Source organism: Leucopleurus acutus (assembly GCF_964270905.1).
Source record: "Leucopleurus acutus genome assembly, chromosome: 13".
Taxonomy (NCBI): Eukaryota; Metazoa; Chordata; class Mammalia; order Artiodactyla; family Delphinidae; genus Leucopleurus; species Leucopleurus acutus.
In genome coordinates, this window is record NC_139155.1 from 67493326 (window position 1) to 67505467 (window position 12142).

Below are 12142 nucleotides of genomic sequence, written 5' to 3' on the forward strand. Positions count from 1 at the left end.
TTGACTGGCAGTGGTATATGGGATAGAGCAGGAGGCTGTGGGAGAGCCTGGAAGCTGTGGCTGCAATTCAAATGCAAGAGGATGAAGGCCTGGACTCCAGTTTTGGCAGTAAGAACAGACTGGAAAAGGAAGGCTTGGAGGAACTTTGATACCTGACTGAATAAATAAGAATGATTTCAAGATTCTGAACTTAAGACATTGAGAGGATAAAGGAAACTGCTGAGAGGCAGGGAAACTGGGCAAGGAAAGTTGTTCTGGGTGTGGAAAGGGGAGGGCAGTGGTGAATAAAAAGATGAGCATACTGGATTTGACATGATAGTGAGATATCAAAGGGGAAATGCCCAACAGAAGATTAAAGATACAGAACTGAAGCTGTTCAGTGCTGATGGTCAGGGCACAAGATAAGACTTTTGGGAGTCAACAGCACACATGTGATGATTAAAGCCCTGAGAATGGATGAATCCTCCAAAGTATGTAGACATTGAAGATTATATAGTCTGGGCCTTGAAGAGGTTGGGCTTTGCCCACAGTTAGAGGTGGGAGAAGGAACAAAAGTAACAGAGAGAAGCGGATGACAGCACAGACAGATGGAAAGAGAATGAGAACAGTATAATGTCATAGAAATAAAAAGGAACATTTAAAAGAGAGTATAGAGTCAACATCATAAAACAGGCCAAGAAGATTGAAAAAAGGAGTAAAGACAGTGAGATCTCTTAGTTAAAAGTCATTGTTAGGAAAAGTGAAGGAAAGTGAAGATGACTGAAGAAGCCAGCTTTCTGATTCAAAGAGCAGGTGAGAAGGGGTACAGTAAATGGAAAGCCTCTTATGAAAAATTTGGTAAGGAAACAGCACAGTAACTAGAGGGATAATCAGGATCACGTGAAGGCTTTTTCTTCCTAATGTTTAGAACAACTTCATTCAAATTTTCCTCCTCACCTTCTACTCAGAATTTCAAAGTCTTGCTTTTGAACAAAGTCAGGATTATGACACAAAGCATCCAAAACCAAGTGGAAGAATTTGATCTCTGTGTGTTCTTCTAAGTTAATAGGACAGTATCTTTGTGGACTTTTAAACTATCTTATACTAATATTTTTTTCCTAAATTGAAACTATGGATGTTCTGGCAAGCTCTGAAAAGATAGAGTATGCATGAAAAATTTTAAACATGCAAATATTTTCAGATAATATCATTATTATATCCAGTGGCCTTCTACCCATCTGAGATATTTATTTCCAAGTGGAAGACTCTGAGCTAATATTCTCTTCTTGAAACCATTTAGACTTAAATTCTCTCTCTTTTTTTTTTGCGTTACCCGGGCCTCTCACTGTTGTGGCCTCTCCTGTTGCGGAGCACAGGCTCCAGACGCGCAGGCTCAGCGGCCATGGCTCACGGGCCCAGCCGCTCCGCGGCATGTGGGATCTTCCCGGACCGGGGCACGAACCCGTGTCCCCTGCATTGGCAAGCCGACTCTCAACCAGTGCGCCACCAGGGAAGCCCCTAGACTTAAATTCTTTAAATATGATTTTTGTAGTATCTTTATAGTATTATGAAGTGTTTTTTATGTTAAAATTGTTGAGCAATACTTTACCAATTCTCAGAAATCCTGTCTGAAGCAAGTAATAATACCTTTATTCTTCAGACCAAAATGCTTAAAGAAAAAGATGCATTGCTGGTCCTATAAAGTAATTCTTGACATATTTATTTTTTTAGGAGTATATTTACTGACTTCTGGGTAAAGATGGTAGATGCACACACCATCAACATTTATTTAGTTTCCTCCCCAAACCTCTTTAGAATGACAGTAAAGAGATTTATTTAAAGAGTAGAAACCCCAAAGGACAGAAAGAATAAGAGAGAAAGCAGCAGCAATGAAAGTTTGGAAGCTGGAAAGCAGATGGATGAGAGGTAACTAATGTAGTGGTAACTTAAACCAGCAGTGGTGCAAACCAAGAACCATCCAAATGTACAGCAGTCTAAAGAATTTCCAGCATCAGGTACTTGTGAAATAAGGGATAAAGAGGGTGGGTAGAGGAGCTAAAATAAGACCAACTAAAAGACATTTATGAAGCAGTTGGAATCCTCAGACCCCTTCTTCAATTTTGCAAAACCAAACAGTTGCCCCTTGACCACCCAGGCATAAAATTGGAAGTTTATTCTCTGGGGAAGGTGATAGAGGTGTTTGGATAATGGGATCCAAAGCACAGTTGAGGCAGGGTTATGGTACTGGAAATGGGGGAATTAAGTGAAACTATGCATACTGAATGTGGAGACCCTCAGCCTTCTATCTCTATTTGGCTCCCAAAACACTGGTGGCCAGCATAGATTGAAGAAACTGACCAAGAGGAATGATTTAAAAAATACAGATATTGAGCATTGCCCCCAAAGGCCTGATCATATCATTCTACAATGAAGGCCACAATCACAATCATCCACAAGCTCAGAGCTTTCTAGTCCTTCCCCTTTTAAGTATAAGCAGACAACCAACGACTACCAGCCATCTTTGGCCTTCTGAGGAGAGAGAGGTAGGAGAGGTGGATGGGGGGTAAAGGAGGAAACAGCAAACAAATAGAAGAAACAAACAAAGACATACAAAGAGAAGAAATGTATCTAGAGATATCAATATCCTCTGAGATAAGAGACAATTCTGTAAGCATTAACGAGAGTAAAAAGGAACACTCAGAGAACAACAACAAAAGGCTCTTGGAAACAAAATACAATAGCACAAATAAAAACTCAACAGAAGAATAGGATTACGTTGAAGAGTTATCCATGAGAGCAGAACAAAAGCACAAGGATATGGAAAATTGTAGAGAAAAGATTTTTAAAAATAGAGTAACTATATACAGGAGGTCTACTATCTAAATATTAGGAGATCCAGAAAGAAAGGATAGAGAGTTTTGAGGGGACATAATTTTTATCAAGGAAATAATTCAAGAAAATTTCCCAGAACTGAAGGATCACCCAAGTTATCAGATTCAAACTGGCCACTGACTGACAAGCATAAATAATTAATGAAAACAGACCTATATCAAGGCACAACATTATGAAATTTCAGAAATCTGAGGAAAAAGTTTCCAGACAGGAAAAAACAGATAATATACAAAAACTCGAAATCAGAATGGCTTGGAAATTCTTAACAGCAACACCAGAAGCTAGAACACAAGGAACAATGCCTCAAAATTCTCATGAAAAATAATTGTCCTCCTAGATTGTTGTTTCCAGCCAGACTCTCAATCAAATATAAGGGTAAAATAATAATATTTTTAGGGCTTGTATGATTTCAAAAACTCACCTCCCATCACTCCTCTTCTCAGGAAGTTATCAGAGGATATGTTCCATGGAAATGAGGGAGAAAACCAAGAATAGCAAACAAAAGGTCTAACACAGGAGAGGCAAAGAATTCCCCAGAAATTGTTGAAGGTAGATTCCAGGATGAGAGCCAGGCACCAGAGAGCAACAGATTTGGTCAAAGGTGAAAAGCTCCAGGAGAAATTTCTCAGTGAGGACAAAATTATTGCTTCTGAGTATCTTAGAGGAGACTTAGGCCAGCACTGTCATTAGATCTTTCTGTGATGATGGAAATGTTCTATATCTGCACTGTCCAATACAGCAGTTGCTAGCCAGAGCACTTGAAATGTGACAAGTGTGACTGAGGAACTAAACTTATCATTTCACTTAATTACAATTAATTTAAATTTTAATAGCCACATGTGGTTAGGGGCTACCATTTTGGATAGTGCAGGTTTAGATAATCAGCAGAAAGTTTGGAATTGAATTAGGAATAAGTAGAGGAAAAACTAAGCAAATGAAGAACAATTATTAACTGCAGAGAAAGCAAAAACTTATGCAAGAAAGGAAAAGCAATCATGACTTACTACATAACTCAGCTCTTTATAGAATTATATAGTTATAAGAATATAATGCAAATTATTGACATAACCCAAATTAAATTATATATTTGGGAAAGTATTAGGTGGCTTGTTTTATCTTATCTTCATTTACCAAAAAAGTACAAATATTTTCTCCAGATCAATAATTTCACTTCTCTACTGTGTTCTTAATGGCTACATAGTGCCTCATCTTATTGGTCTACCAAAACTTATTGAACCAAACTTTCACTGAGGGATGCTTAGGTTGTTTCCAATTTGTAACAATTACCAATAGGGCTTTAATGAGTAATACCATGGATTACTGCTTTTTAAAATTTAACTGTAATGAGGCAAAGTTTACATACTATTGTACATACTATTGCATCTATTTTAATTATACATTTCTATGAGCTTTGATAAACCTATATATCCACCACCACAATCAAGATAGAGAACGTTTCATCGACTTAAAGTTTCCCTATTCCTCTTTGCACTAAATTCCCATCCAACCCCCACCCCTAGGCAAACATCAGTTTGTTTCCTATCATTTTAGATTAGTTTTGCTTCTAGAATTTCATGTAAATGAAATCATATAGTATATACTCTTGTCTGACTTTTTTTGACTTCTAAAAATTTATTCACAGTTTTGCACAGTTTATTCTTTATTATTATTATTGCTAATACTAATTCGTTGTACAAAGATACCACAGTTTGCTGATCCCAGGACTAGTTGATGGGCATTTGGGTTGTTTCCAATAATAGGAGCTATTATGAATATAGCTGCTATGAACATTTCTGTTCAAGTATTTTTGTGATTATATGTTTTCATTTCTCTTGGATAAATAACTAGGAATGAGATTGCTGTACCATATAGTAAGCATATGTTTAGATTTATAGGAAGTTGATAAAATCTTCTCCAAAGTGGTTGTACCATTTAACATACCCACCAGCAATGTATGAAAATTCCAAAAGATTTACATCCTTGACAACACTTGATATTGTCGATTTTAATTTTAGTCATTCTAGTGAATGTATGCTAGTATCTCATTTTGGTTTTAATTTGTATTTTCCAGATGACTAATAACATGAAGCATCTTTTCATGTGCTTACTTGGCTATGGGTACATATTTTTTGGTGAAGTGTCTGTTCAAATTCTTGGACATTTTTTAAAATGGGGCTGTTTTCTTGAGTTGAAAATTATCTGTATAAATATCATCTGTACACATAAAAATTATATATCCTGAATACAATTTCTTTGTCAGATGTATGTATTAAGAATATATTCACCCAGTTTTTTTGTTTTGTTTTGTTTTTTTATTCACCCAGTTTTTAGCTTGCCTTTTTCTTAACAATGTCTTTTTGGAAGAGAAGTTTTAAATTTTGATAAAGTCCAATTTATCAATATTTTTCCTTTTATGGTTAGTATTTTTAGGGAAGTGCCTGAAAACTTTTTGCTGAACATTTTGTTTCCTTCTAGAAGTTTTATAGTTTTAGCTCTTACGTTTAGGTCCTTAATCTGCCTTCAATTAACCTTGTGTGTGGTATGAGGTAAGGATTAAGGTTCACTTAATATGGATATATGGATATCCAATTGTTCCAGCACCATTTGTCAAAAAGACTATCTTTTACCTTGGTACCTTCATAAAAACTCAATTGACTATATATGTGTGGGTGTATTTCTGAATTCTGTATTCTGTTCCATTGATTTATATGTCTATCTTTACTACAAGGTCACCCTATCTTGTTTACTGTACTTTTAGTACCTTTACAGTGTTGATATCTGATACAGTAAGTTCTACAACTTTTTTCTTTTTCAAAAGTTCTGTCTTTTCTAGGTCCTTTGCATTTCCTTTTAAATTTAGAATCAGCTTATCAATTTCCACAAAAGAGAGGCCTGTGGAGTTTTGACTGGGATTCCACTGAATGTATAGATCAATTTGGAGAGAACTGACATCTTAATCATGTCTTCCAATCCATGAACATGGTAGATCTCTGCATTTATTTTGGTCTTCTTTAATATATCTCAGCAATGTTTTATAGTTTTAATTGTGTACGTTTTGGCAAATGTCTTATTAATTTAGCTTTAAGTATTTCATGAATTTTTATGCCACTGTAAATAGTATTTAAAATTTTCATTTTCCAATTGTTCATTGACAGTATAGAGAAATACAATAGTTTTTTTGTGTGTTGACCCTGTATCCTGTGACCTTGCTAATTTCATATATTAATCCTGGTAGTGTCAGGATTTTCTGTGTACACGGTCGTGTCATTTTCAAAGAAATTTAGTTTTACTCCTTCCTTTCCAATCTGTATGCCTTTTATTTTTTATTCTTACTTTAATTCACTGACTAGGACCTCTAGTATAATGTTAAATAGAAGTAGTAAGAGTTGATATCCTATTTTACTCTCTATCTTAGGTACAAAGTGTTTAGTCTTTCACCATTATGTACGATGCTACCTTTAGGTTCTTTGTAAATGTCTTTTTTTTTTTTTTTTTTTGTGGTACGCAGGCCTCTCACTGTTGTGGCCTCTCCCGTTGCGGAGCACAGGCTCCGGACGCGCAGGCTCAGCGGCCATGGCTCATAGGCCTAGCCGCTCTGCGGCATGTGGGATCTTCCTGGACCGGGCACGAACCCGTGTCCCCTATATTGGCAGGTGGACTCCCAACCACTGCACCACCAGGGAAGCCCATAAATGTCTTTTTTTTAATTGAAGTATAGTTGATTTATGATACTATATTACTTTCAGATGTATGGCATAGTGACTCCGTACTTTTACAGATTGTACTCCATTAAGAGTTATTACAAGATAATGGCTATAATTCCCTGTGCATATAATATATCCTTGTTGCTTATCTATTTTATACATAGCAGTTCGTATCTCTTAATCCCAAATTTGCTCCTCCCCCTTCCCTCTCCCCTTTGGTAACCACTAGTTTGTTTTCTATATCTGTGAGTCTGTTTCTATTTTGCCTATATATTCATATGTTTGGTTTTTTTTTTGGATTTCACATATAAGTGATATCATACAGTATTTGTCTTTTTCTAACTTATTTCACTAAGCATAATATTCTCTAGGTACATCCATGTTGCTGCAAATGGTAGAATTTCATTATTTTCTATGGCTGAGTAATATTCCATTTTATATATATATACACATATGTATGTATGTATCTCACATCTTCTTTATCCATTCATCTGTTGATGGGCACTTGGGTTGCTTCCATATCTTGGCAATTGTAAATAATGCTGCTATGAACTATGAATAATGCTATGAACATTGGAGTGCATGTATCTTTTTGAATGAGTGTTTTTGTCTTTTCTGAACATACACCCAGGAGAGGAACTGCTGGATCATATGATAGTTCTATTTTTAGTTTTTCAAGGAACCTCCATACAGTTTTCCATAATGGCTGCACCAATTTACATTCCCACCAACAGTGTACAAGGGTTCTCTTTTCTCCACATCCTCTCCAACATTTGCTATTTGTAGACTTTTTAATGATAATCATTCTGACAGGTGTAAGGTGATATCTCGTTGTTTTGATCTGTATTTTTCTAGTAATTAGCAGTGTTGAGCGTCTTTTCATGTGCTTGTTGGCCATCTGCATGCCATCTTTGGGAAAATGTCTATTCAGTTCCTCTGCCCATTTTTTAGGTCAGGTTGTTTGTTTTTCTGATATTGAGTAGTATGTGCTATTTATATATTTTGTATATTAACCCCTTGCCGGTCATATCATTTGCAAACATTTTCTCCCATTCTGTAGGTTGTCTTTTTGTTTTGTCAATGGTTTCCTTTGCTTTGCAAAACCTTTTAAGTTTAATTAGGTCCCATTTGTTTATTTTTGCTTTTATCTATTTTGCCTGAGGAGACAGATCTGAAAAAATATTGCTATAATTTATGTCAAAGAGTGTTCTGCCTATGTTCCCTTCTAGGAGTTTTATGGTTTCAGGTCTTACATATAGGTCTTTAATCCATTTTGAGTTTTTGTATGTCGTGTGAGGTAACATTCTCAATGTTTTACATGTAGCTGTCCAGTTTTCCCAGCACTAGCTGTTGAAGAGACTATCTTTTTAAATTATTTATTTATTTAATTATTTATTTAGTTATTTATTTGGCTGTGCCGGGTCTTAGTTGCAGCACATGGGATCTCCCTTGTGGCATGAGGAATTTTTAGTTGCGGCATGTGGGATCTTTAGTTGCAGCATGCGGGATCTAGTTCCCTGACCAGGGATGTGGGATCTAGTTCCCTGACCAGAGATCGAACCTGGGCCCCCTGCATTGGGAGTGCGGAGTCTTAACCACTGGACCACCAGGGAAGTCCCAAAGAGACCGTCTTTTCTCCATTGTATATTCTTGCTTCCTTTGTCATAGATTAATTGACCAAAGGTGCATGGTGTAAATGTCTTTTATAAGGTTGAGGAAGTTCCCTTCCATTCCTTGTCTTCTAGAAGTTTCTCTTTAAAAAATTACAAATAAATGTTGATTTCATCAAACACTTTTTCTGCATCTATAAAGATGATCATGTGGTTTTTCTCCTTTATTCTGTTAATATGGTGAGTTACATTGATTGATTTTAAAACCTTAAACCAATCTTGCATTTGTGGGATAAACCCCATATAGTCATGATGTATTTTTCTTTCTGTATATTGCTGAATTAGATTTGCTAATATTTTGTTAAAGATACTTGCATCTATAGTCAGTCATGAGAGCTATTGGTATTGTTTGGTTCAGAGTTTTCTTTTCTTATAATGTATTTGTCTGGTTTTAGAATCAGATAATTCCAGCTTCATAAAATGAGTTGTGAAGTCTTCAATATTTTCTTAAAGAGTTTGTTTAAGATCAGCATTATTTCTTTCTTAATTGTTTGAAAGAATTCACCAGTGAAACCATCTAAACTGGAGTTTCCTTTATGCGAAGAGTTTCAGTTACAAATTCAACTCCTTTATACAATATAAGATTATTAAGTTTATCTATTTCTATATGTGTCAGTTTGGTAATCTGTGTCTTTCAAGGAATGTGACTATTTCATCTAAGTTGTCCAATTTATCAGAATACAGTTTTTACAATATTTCTTTATTTTGCTTTTGATATCTGTGAGATTTGTGGAAATATCGATCTTTCATGCCTGTTATTGGAAATTTGTGTCTTCTCTATTTTTTAATCAGTTTAGCTTATAGGTTTATCAATTTTATTGATATTTTCAGTATTTTCCAAATTTTTATATATTTCCCAGATATATTGTTATTGATTTCTAATACAGGCATACCTCATTTTATTGTGCTTTGCAAATATTACGTTTTTTACAAATTGAAGGTGTGTGGCAATGCTGTGTGGAGCAAGTCTGTCAGTGCCATTTTTCTAATAGCATTTGCTCACTTCATGTCTCTGTGTCACATTTGATAATTCTCAAAATATTTCAAAATTTTTCATTATTGTTATATTTGTTATGGTGATCTGTTATCAGTGATCTTTTGATTGTTACCATTGTAACTCTTTGGGGGGCACCATGAACTGCACTCATATAAGACAATGAACTTAATCAATAAAAGTTTTGGGGGTTTTTTTGTTTTTTTTTTTTGCGGTACGCGGGCCTCTCACTGTTGTGGCCTCTCCCGTTGCAGAGCACAGGCTCCGGACGTGCAGGCTCAGCGGCCATGGCTCACGGGCCCAGCCACTCCACAGCATGTGGGATCTTCCCAGACCGGGGCACGAATCCGTGTCCCCTGCATCGACAGGTGGACTCTCAACCACTGCGCCACCAGGGAAGCCCGTTTTGTGAGTTCTGACTGCACCACCGCCTGGCCGTTCCCCATCTCTCTCCCTCTCCTCGGGACTCTCTATTCTCTGAACACAACAATATTGAAATTAGGCCAATTAATAACCCTACAATGGCCTCTAAGTGTTCAGGTGAGAGGAAGAGTTGAATGTCTTTCACTTTAAATCAAAACGTTTTTTGGTTTTTTTTAAGATTAAATAAAGGAAGGCATGTCAAAAGCCATACTAGGCCCAAATCTAGGCCTCTTGTGGCAAACAGTTAGCCAAGCTGTGAGAGCAAAGGAAAAATTTTTGAAGGAAATTAAAAATGCTACTCCAATGAACACATGAATGATAAGAAAGCAAAACAGGCTTGCTGATATAGAGAAAGTTTCAGTGGTCTGGATAGAAGATCAAACCAGCCACAGTATTGCCTTACACCAAAGCCTAATCCAGAGCAAGGTCCTAATTCTCTTCAATTTTATGAAGGCCACACCAATGCCTGACTTCAAAGCTTCAAAGGACAGGCTGTCTCTCTTGTTAGGGGCCAATACTGCTGGTGACTTGAAGTTGAAGCCAGTGTTTACTTACCATTCTGAAAATCCTGGGGCCCTTAAGAATTATTCTAAATCTACTCTGCCTGTGCTCTATAAATGGAATAACAGAGCCTGGATGACAGTATGTCTATTGATAACACTGTTGAGACCTGCTACTCAGGAAAAAAAAATTCCTTTCAAAATATTATTGCTCATTGACAATGTACCTGGTCACTCAAGAGCTCTGACGGAGATGTACAATGAGATTAATGTTGTTTTCATGCCTGCTAATACAACATCCATTCTGCAGCCCACCAATCAAGGACTAATTTTGACATTCAAGTCTTATTATTTAAGAAATAAATTTCACTACAACAAAGGAGGCAAGAAAATATACAATGGAGAAAAGACAGTCTCTTCAATAAGTGGTACTGGGAAAACTGGACAGCTACCTGTAAAAGAATGAAATTAGAACATTCTCTAACACCATCTACAAAAGTAAACTCAAAATGGATTAAAGACCTAAATGTAAGACTGGATACTATAAAACTCCTAGAGGAAAACAAAGACAGAACACTCTTTGACATAAATCACAGCAATAATTTTTTGGATCCGTCTCCTAAAAGTAAAGGAAATAAAAGCAAAAATAAACAAATGAGGGCTAATTAAACTTAAAAGCTTTTGCACAGCAAAGGAAACCATTGACAAAATGAAAAGACAACCTACAGACTGGGAGAAAATATTTGCAAATGACATGACCGATAAGGGATTAATATCCAACATATATAAACAGCTTCTATAACTCAACATCAAAAAAACCAAACAACCCGATTAAAAAAATGGGCAGAAGTAGACATTTTTCCAAAGAGGAAATGCAGATGACCAACAGGCACATGAAAAGATGCTCATCAGGGAAATGCAAATCAAAACCACAATGAGATATCACCTCAGACCTGTTAGAAGAGACTCCTGGAGAAATTCAATAATGTGTATTTAATGTATTGTTCAATCTATAACATAAGGAAGTGTAATATATGTGCCAATATAAGCACAAAGGACTTGAGTAGGAACAAAGCTGCATTGGGCTAAGAAAATGACTACAGATGGCAGAGTAATAATTATGACAATGTATTGCTGGGTGTGTAACATTATAGGTGTAATATTAATAGCAATAATAACCACAGAAAAGGGGAAAAGGGAATGGAGCTATATAGGAGTAACACTGCTAAATCTCCCTGGAATTAAATTAGCATAAACCTGAAGCTAATTCTGATGAGTTAAGATGTATATGATAGAGTAACCAATTAAAAAACCAAAAAGTTTAGTGAAAAAATGTTTAATTTTAAATGCTTCATTAAAAATATTCACTCAATACAAAAGAAAGCAGTAAAGGAGACTAGAGGAACAAAAAAAACAAACACATAGAAAATGAAAAGTTAAATGATAGTCATAAATCCTACTTTATCAATAATAACATTAGGGACTTCCCTGGCAGTCCAGTGGTTGAGGCTTCACCTTCCAGTGTAGGGGGTGCAGGTTCGATCCCTGGTCGGGGAGCTGGGATCACGCATGCCTCACAGCCAAAAAACCAAGATGTAAAACAGAAGCAATATTGTAATGAATTCAATAAAGACTTTAAAATAATAATAACATTAGTGTGAATGGATTAAACAATCCCATCAAAAGGAAGCGATTGTTACTGGAGATAATGAGGGACATTTTATGATGATAAAAGGGCCAATCCATCAAGAAGATGAAATAATTATAAACATATATACATATATACACACCTAACAATAGAACACAAAATTACATGGAGCAAAAACTGACAGAAGTGAAGGGAGAAACAGGCAATTCAACAATAACAGTTGGGGACTTCAATACCCCAATTTTAGTAATGAGTAGAACAGCTAGACAGAAGATTAATAAGGAAATAAAAGGACTGAAAAATAGTATAAACCAACTAGACCTAACAGACAT

The 12142-nt window shown here is 36.0% G+C and overlaps 1 protein-coding gene across 1 annotated transcript in view; it reads right to left on the reverse strand.

Moving 5' to 3' along the window:
• Positions 1–12142, reverse strand: part of HORMAD2 (HORMA domain containing 2) — a gene marked incomplete at its 3' end in the record, with an annotated part of 67823 nt that overhangs the window by 21230 nt on the left and 34451 nt on the right.